This window comes from Manis javanica, chromosome 6, assembly GCF_040802235.1.
Source record: "Manis javanica isolate MJ-LG chromosome 6, MJ_LKY, whole genome shotgun sequence".
Classification (NCBI taxonomy): Eukaryota; Metazoa; Chordata; class Mammalia; order Pholidota; family Manidae; genus Manis; species Manis javanica.
Genome location: NC_133161.1, coordinates 143,852,607 through 143,860,105, shown reverse-complemented (window position 1 = coordinate 143,860,105; position 7,499 = coordinate 143,852,607). Strand labels below are relative to the sequence as shown.

Sequence of the window (7,499 nt, the reverse complement as noted above, 5' to 3'; positions counted from 1 at the left end):
ACAAGCCAGATAGCCTTCTAATCTGTGAGCCTGGATTGCGGAGGAGGGCTTCCCCCAGTGGACCTGTTCCTCACCTTAAGGGGAAGGACAGGTTCAGTTTGGTTTGGATTTTAGGATTTAGAGTGAAGTGGCTACTGATTATTGAAACCTCCTGACTTGCCAAACATGTGAGCTCGTTTAATTCTCACAACAATCTGTTCAATGATTCCTATTTAGCAGACAGGATGATGGACAACCTGTTGGCCTAAGTCAGGTGGCAGGGCTGCAATTTGAACCTGAGGCCTTTGAGAGGCTAAAGTTCCTTCCTCAGCTAGGGTGTCCTAGAGCCACCTAAGTATCTCAGGGGAAGAGGGCTTCGGAAAGTCACTGCTGTTCCAGCAGCCCTAGCAAATGCAGACGGCCTGTCTATTATTTCTATGAGAGCAGGTCAGGACATGCTTGGATCCAAAGGACAGAAAAATAGTGCTGAAGGAGTGCAAACAGTGCCAGGCCAGGTGGCTGGGTCCTCAGGGCCCAAACACTTCACTCTCATCTGTCTCTGTAGTAGGTTTTCTATGGGACTCAGAAAAAAATCTGCCTGCCCTCTCTGGGCTGGGCCACAGGCAGTAGCCTCCAGAAGGAGGCCGGTGAAGTGTGGTGCCCAGATATTCTCAGAAATGAGCTGTTTGAATGTCTGTCATGTACATACAGACCTCAGGGAGAAATGTGAGGAAACTACTCCAGCTGCTCCCTCTCTGACCACCTGTAGGAACACTGGGGACCCCCACCCTTTGCCAGGACATGCCACTCAGTCACTTCTGGATTGCGACCCACAGCCATGGTCCTGGGAAGCCAACACCTCCATCCTACTAAGGACTGTGCCTCTTGCAGGCTGGGCTGGACGTGGACAGAGGAGAAGGTAGGTGAGGCTGGGTGGCAGGTTCTGGGCTGCCTGTAGGTAAGTGGGCTTCCCTTCCTTCCCCTTGAATCCAGGTCAAGCTCCGGAAGCCCCGCCCTTCGGCTCAGCAGGCTGAACAGCTCATCCTTTGCAATAACAGCCCCTGGGAACAAGAGCAGAGACAAGCTCGGTTCCCAAAGCAGCCAGAGCTTTGAAAGGAGGTGTGGGTGGCATTACGGGTGGAGAGTGCTGGCTCGGCGATGCGGATTCCCTCTTACCTGACGGTGTCTCCGTTCTCAGGCCCCACAGGAGCCCCCTCCTGTTTGAACTCATTGGTAATTTGGCTGAGAGCTTATGGGGCCTTCTGGGGTGGGGAACCCTTTCTCCAAAAGCCAGGCCCGGTTCCACTGGGCTCTTGCATGAGGCATGGAGGAGCAGGTAAAGAAAGAGCAGTGTGGTCCTGGTCTGTTAGCAGGGGACGTGCCCCCCTCTTCCCCTGGGAGCATCCCCCTCCCCTGTGAGAACAGGCTAAAGAGCAGCGAGGGCAAAAGGAGCAGATACGGAAAACCAAAGGGTTCTGGTTACAGAGGCCAAGCAGGGTGCATGCTGGGAGGCCTCTGCTAGTCCTTGGAGTTCAGGCACCTTGCTTCTAGAAGTCTGGGGAAAGAGTCTGGCCCTTGGGAATAGGCTGACATAGACGGGACACCTGTGAGTGGGTGGGCAGGCGGGTGGATGTATGGAAGAAACAAACGTTAGATAGATCAGAGTAGGGAAATGGATAAATGGGTGGATAATGGGTGGACAGATGGATGAGAATAGGTGAAGGGGTGGGTGAGTGGATGTATGGAAGAAATAAAAGTTAGATGGATCCAAATGGGGAAACAGATGACCGAATGGCTAATGCATGTGTGGGTGATGGGTAGATTAATGGGTGGGTGGATGAGTAGCTAGCTGGTGGATTGCATAAAACGATTGAAAAAAAAGGAAGGGAAGAAGGGAGGAAGGAAGATAGGTGGCAAAGAGAGAGGTAAGAGCAGGGCCGAGAAAGGCAAGAAGACGTGGCTGGGAGAAGGTGAGTGGCTGATACAGTTTAGCAACTGGCTCTTCCAGGGTGAGGAAGCGCTGCTTTGTGGCATTTGCCAATTTCTCCCACCCTGACCACCTTCAAGCTACCAACTTAGGAAGTGTGTTGGGAAAAGACACAATTGGCCCCTCCAAGCCAGTGTGAGCGGCTCCCGGACATCACAGGCGATTGCAGGTGACTGGGGTAGGGGAACTGATTCCAGGAGGGACGCTAGACAGACGGATGCTGGGGAATGTCACTTTCCTTTGCCCTGAGGGAGGACACAGGTTCCACGACTTCTGGGCAATGGAACACAAGGCTAATCTGTCTCTTCTAGGAGGCTCTCCCTCTGACCCAGGCCCGCGGGGACGGCCCCCTCTTCTGCACCCCTGTGACATCCCTGTCTGTCCTACTCAGAGGCGTTAGCTCAGATCACCCAGTATTGTCAACTATTTACTCGTCCCCACAGATTTCTCAAGCAGCCTACCATGTGCCAAGCTCCAAACAGGGGGCTGATCCCACAGGCGGGTGGGTGTATGGAAAACATCCAGTGAGTCAATTATTTGAATTTGGTATGAACAGCAAATGAAAGAAATCTGTGGGAGGGGCTGGGCTGCCCAGAGGAAGGAGAGACCAGGACACGCTGAGAAAGTCCTGTCTCTCCAACCAGGCTGAACCCAGATTACTTCCCATGCATAGAACCACCCTCCCCAGACAGAGGTATTGAGTTGAGTCAGAAGATATTTATTTGGTTGAATTCTCAGTCCGTGCTGCTTGACTGGTCTTTTGATCCCCATGAGCAGGGGCCCCAGTCCCCTCCCTGCCTTGGGGGGCTGCTCCCTCCAAATGCCTGGACAGTAGAGTCTCTGGGGGTCCCAAGAATCCAAGGACTGAAAAGACCTTCTCAGGGGAAGAATCCAAAGGAAGCATTGTCCTTCCAGGGCCAGCTGTAGCCCTCACACCCCTGCCCCATGCCCACCAGCCCCTGGGCTGAACGAAAGAGGCAAGGACTTCTGCCCTCAAGGACAGAGGTCTGGGGTGGGCCAGTGAGGACCATCCATGGGCAAAGTACTGCTGCCAGAGCTCCCCCCAGGCCCCTCACTGCAGCTCTGCCATTTGTGTCCATCAAATGGCTTACCTCTATTCAACCCCTGTCTTCTGGGGTGTGGCTCCTTCCAACTCCAGATCCAGTTGCACAAAAGGGCATATCCTGGTGCCCCAGAGAGCCTATGTGTCATATGCAAACTGACAAGAGACCCCCCAAAGGCCATCATATCCACCACTGTGGTCGAGGGGGGACCTGGAAGCAGAGGAACCTCTTTAAAAGTCCTTTAAAGAAAAGGATGCTATGAACCCCTTCAGTCACTCATCTCCCATCCTATTCTGATCTCCAGTCTAGCTCACAGCTTCTTGATGCAACATTTCTCCCTATAACAGGGGAGGGTGGGCAGTGACTAGCTGCAGCTGCTACCCCATCCCTTGCAAGTTTTAGGAGGTAAGAATAGCTGGCAGGTGTGGCTTCCAGAAAAGGATCCTTATGGAGCTGGGGCATAAGGCCTCTCTTCAGACTAGGCATGCCCAGCCTGCCAGTCCCCACTGAGCCCATCCCCCCACATCCACCTACCAGCCAACCAAAGCCACCTTCCAGGCTTCTTTCATGAGGCACCTCAAAGCGGTTCCCCTCCTGGAAGCCTCCTCCCTTGATTCAGCAGGTGGAGCGCCTCCACCACCCACTGCTGTGGCCTGGTGACACCTGAGTCCATCACCAATCACTTTCAGATGGAAGAGGAAATACCTTAAAAGGAAGAAACTCCTCCTGCTTCCTCGGAATCTCAGCGTTGGGAGGGAGCAGCCAGCATGTCCACCCAGTGCTTCTAAGCAAGTCTACATCTAGAAATGCCCTTGAAAAGACTTGCACAGAAGGAGATTTCACAACCCGCCTCAGCCATCCATTTCAAGCTTTAGGACTATTTGCTGCAGAAAGTTCTGAGTCTAACTGAAATACTTTACAAATGATGGAATTGGAGCTGAGGAACTGGGCCTCTAGCCTTGCAAAGGACAAAATGGGGGCAGTGTTATCCCATGGGGAGGGCGCTGGTCCCATTGCAGTGCTTCCAGGGTTCTTTTGACTTCTTGGCATCTCTGTCCTTCAGGCGTGTCTCTAGTTATACAACAGTGAGAAGGCTGTGGTGGTTCAAAACTTTATAGCAATAATAACATTGCTGAAGTCTAATTTCCTCATTTCTGCTATCCTAATACTAGAAACGATCCTAAAATTGGAGAGATTTATATTACACATTAAGAACTCTCTGGATTGAGAAGCCCTGTTCCTGCTATCATAAATTCCCTTCTTGGAAGAACTTTAAAAACAAGACTGATTTCTTCCTAGAATGTTTCAGGCACTTACCTGGGTAGGTGATGGAAGGAAAAGGCACATTTCCAGTGGGCCATGGTCCCAGGCCTGGGGTGCAGAGAAAATAAAACACCATCCCTACCCTCAAGGGCTCTTGGCCCACAGGCTTCCTCAGGGTTCAAGCAACAGTCATCTTACTCCTACTCCCAGGACTGCCCTTTGCTCCTTCCAAGCATTCTGCCCCCTGAAAAGAAACTGGGTCTTAACTGTAGCTCCCAAGTAAGCAGAAGCCAGGTGGGGTCCCTGGGGGAAAGTGGTCAGGTCTGGATCTGGTGGGAGAACCCTGACCTAGGATGCCTTCATAATGGGGGGTCCACAGGGGAATCTGCCATCCCCAAGTCCCCAGGCTTGGCCCCTTCCCAGCATTTGCGTAGGACTCTGGGAGAATGCCCAGTGGATCAGGCTGACTTCTCTCCGTGGCTCCCATCAACACCCATAAAGGAGGGTGTGATGGTTCCCTTTATGTGTCAACCTGGCTAAGCTATAAAACCCAGTTATTTAATCAAACGCTAATCCAGGTGTTGCTGTGAAGGCATTTTATAGACATGCTTAATAGCCACAGTCAGTTGATGAAGAGAAGATTATCGTCTATAATGTGGTTGGGCCTCGTTGACTCAGTTGAAAGTCCTTAAGAGTAAAAACTGAGGTTTGCTGGAGAACTCTGCCTGGACACAGTACCATCAGCTCTGGCCTGGTTTCCAACTTGCCACTTGCTCTCCAGATTTTTGACTTACCAGCCCGCACAATTGCATGAGCAAATCCTTTGAAATAAAACTGTTTACATAAAGGTCTATCCTACTGCTTCTGTTTCCCTGTGAAACCCTGACCGATTCCTGCCACAGCCCCGGTCTGGATTCCCTGGGACTTCGACAGCCTTCCTCAGGGAGAGGCCCTGCCGCGAGGGCCTGTGGGAATCGCTCTGTGGGTGCAGCCTGTCGGGTAAGAGTAGCAGGTTGGGGAGTTTGGGCAAAGGAGCCCTAGGACTTCCTTGGCGTGTGATTTGAGGCAAGTTACTTCTCTCTGGGAGCCAGTTTCCTTACCTATAAAATGAGGCCAGTCATTGTTCCCCGGCAAGACTGTTGAGTGATTAAGGAGGTGAAATGTGAAAATGCCCAGGCAATGCGCAGCTCACAAGAACTGCTCGGGAGGTTTTTGCTTAATGTAGCTCTTTAGGGAGACCTGAGCAGGGCTTTCCTCAGTGGGGGAGGACTGGGGAAGGGCTTCTGATGGGCTTCCTTCCCTCCGGGTGCCAGGTGACCTACCCGTCTGTGCCTGGCTCTCCTTCTGCCATCTCCCAGATACCTTCCAGCTCTGAGACTCTATAATTATAGGGTTGCATCCTAAAATACCGAGAAGGCACTGAAAATACTTACAGACTTGGAGAACAGAACCCGAGAGGAAAGGGTGAAAGGCACTGGGATTATTTAGCCTGGAGAAGGGGTGGCTTAATGACACCCTTCTGAGCCGAGGAAGGTTCTTTGGACGTAGGTGCTGGCCAGCTTCTCTCTGCCCCTCCAGAGGGCCAAACAAGAGGGAACAGGCTAACAGCACAGTTAGAGGGCTTGAAGGTAGACAGCAGGTGTCTGTCTTGTGTCCAATAGCATCTACTCCTTTCGAGGCCTTAGGAGGGATTGGCAGAGCGACCTTGTGATAGGAAATGAATTGGGTAACCTCTGGATTTCCATCCTGTTTTTGAATTGTAGAAACTAATTTCCTCAGAGTAAATAGGAAGAAAGGAAAAAAAACAGAGCAGACTGAACAGGTGTGGTAGGGCTGGTCCAGCAGCACCCACGACTCTGCCCTGGGCTGCACTGACTGTCTTCCCGGAGGCCCCAAGGCTATGAGCGGTCAGTCCGCTCACACCACGGAGCTGGGTAGGGAGGACATCACAGAGAGAAGCCTGTGCTCTGGGCTGGCTCCTAAGACCTCAGAAGGCACCTTCCTTCCCCATCCCTTCCACACAGACTGAACTTGAACCTGACCGTGTTCAGGCAGTGCTAACATCTCAGGAAGATATTGGGAAAAACAGCCCTTCTTACCCTAGGGCTGCGGGAGGTAGCTCTCTCTCCCAAGGAATATGCAGATGTGTCCAGTTTCCTCACAGACCCCTAAGACGTTTCCCTATCTTAATCATCAGTATGACAATACTCGCTATTATTCTTTATTGAGGGCATACTGTCTCCTGGGCACATTATATAGATTATCCGTGAATTCACAACTCTCCCTGGTACCTGGTACTTGGTACAGAAGAGGAAATGGGAAGCAGAGGCCCAGAGAGGTGAAACAGCTTGCCCAAGGTCACACAGCAGAGCTTGGACTCAGCCCTGGGCCATCCATCCATGCCGTATGAATTTCACTAAGAATTGGTGAGCTAGCATTTCCACCATTTGAATGATGGGGAAATTAAGGCTGAGAACTTAAATAACTTGCCCTCAGTTACTTAATTGTTAATCAATGAAGCCAAATATCCCAAAGCAGAACATTTCCCCCCAAAGAAGAAGGTGATAGAGGTTACCCAGCCACCCACCCCGTCCAGAGCTCTTTCATTCCTTTGGAAGGGGGAGCAAATCCCTGTGAAGTTCCCAGTGGATGGCAGGCAGGAGTCACCCACCTGTCCATCAGAGGGATTGGACAGAATAATATCAATAAATGCATTATTATCATTATTTATTAACACCATGTAGCACGTACCATGCTAAGTAAGCCCTTAACATCGATGATCTCACCCAGTCCTCCCATAGCCTTATATGGTGGGTACTTTCATTCTCCCTGTGTCACAGAGGAGGAAACTGAGGCACAGAGGTTCAGTGCCTTGCCCAAGGTCACGAGGTTAATTAGTAGCAGAACTGGGTTTTGAACTCCGTATAATCTGACTCCAGAGCTCGCCTTCTATTCCCTTAAAGTATACTGTTAATATTTTCTGTCCGAGCCAAGCATATGAACTGATTTTAGAGTCTAACAACTATCTTTGTGATGTCTCTAAAAACTCCTTCCGTGTCTATGTTTTTGCAGTCTCTGCTCTTGGGAAGTTCATGCACAGCCTGTCTCACCACCCCAATGGCTGACCCTGCCCCCACCTGGCTTGGGGATGGGGACGGAGAGGCCCCTGCCCAGGAGGAGGTCAGAGTCTGTTTGCCTGGCTCTGG

At 51.4% G+C, this 7,499-nt stretch overlaps 1 long non-coding RNA gene across 4 annotated transcripts in view; it reads left to right on the top strand.

Moving 5' to 3' along the window:
• The window catches only part of LOC108396060 (uncharacterized), a 29,609-nt gene that overhangs the window by 292 nt on the left and 21,818 nt on the right, over positions 1–7,499 (top strand). For all 4 annotated transcript variants that reach the window (XR_012132672.1, XR_012132670.1, XR_012132671.1 and 1 more), the window contains exon 2: positions 749–898. This is a non-coding gene — a long non-coding RNA (uncharacterized lncRNA). The remainder of the gene's footprint in view (positions 1–748; positions 899–7,499) is intronic.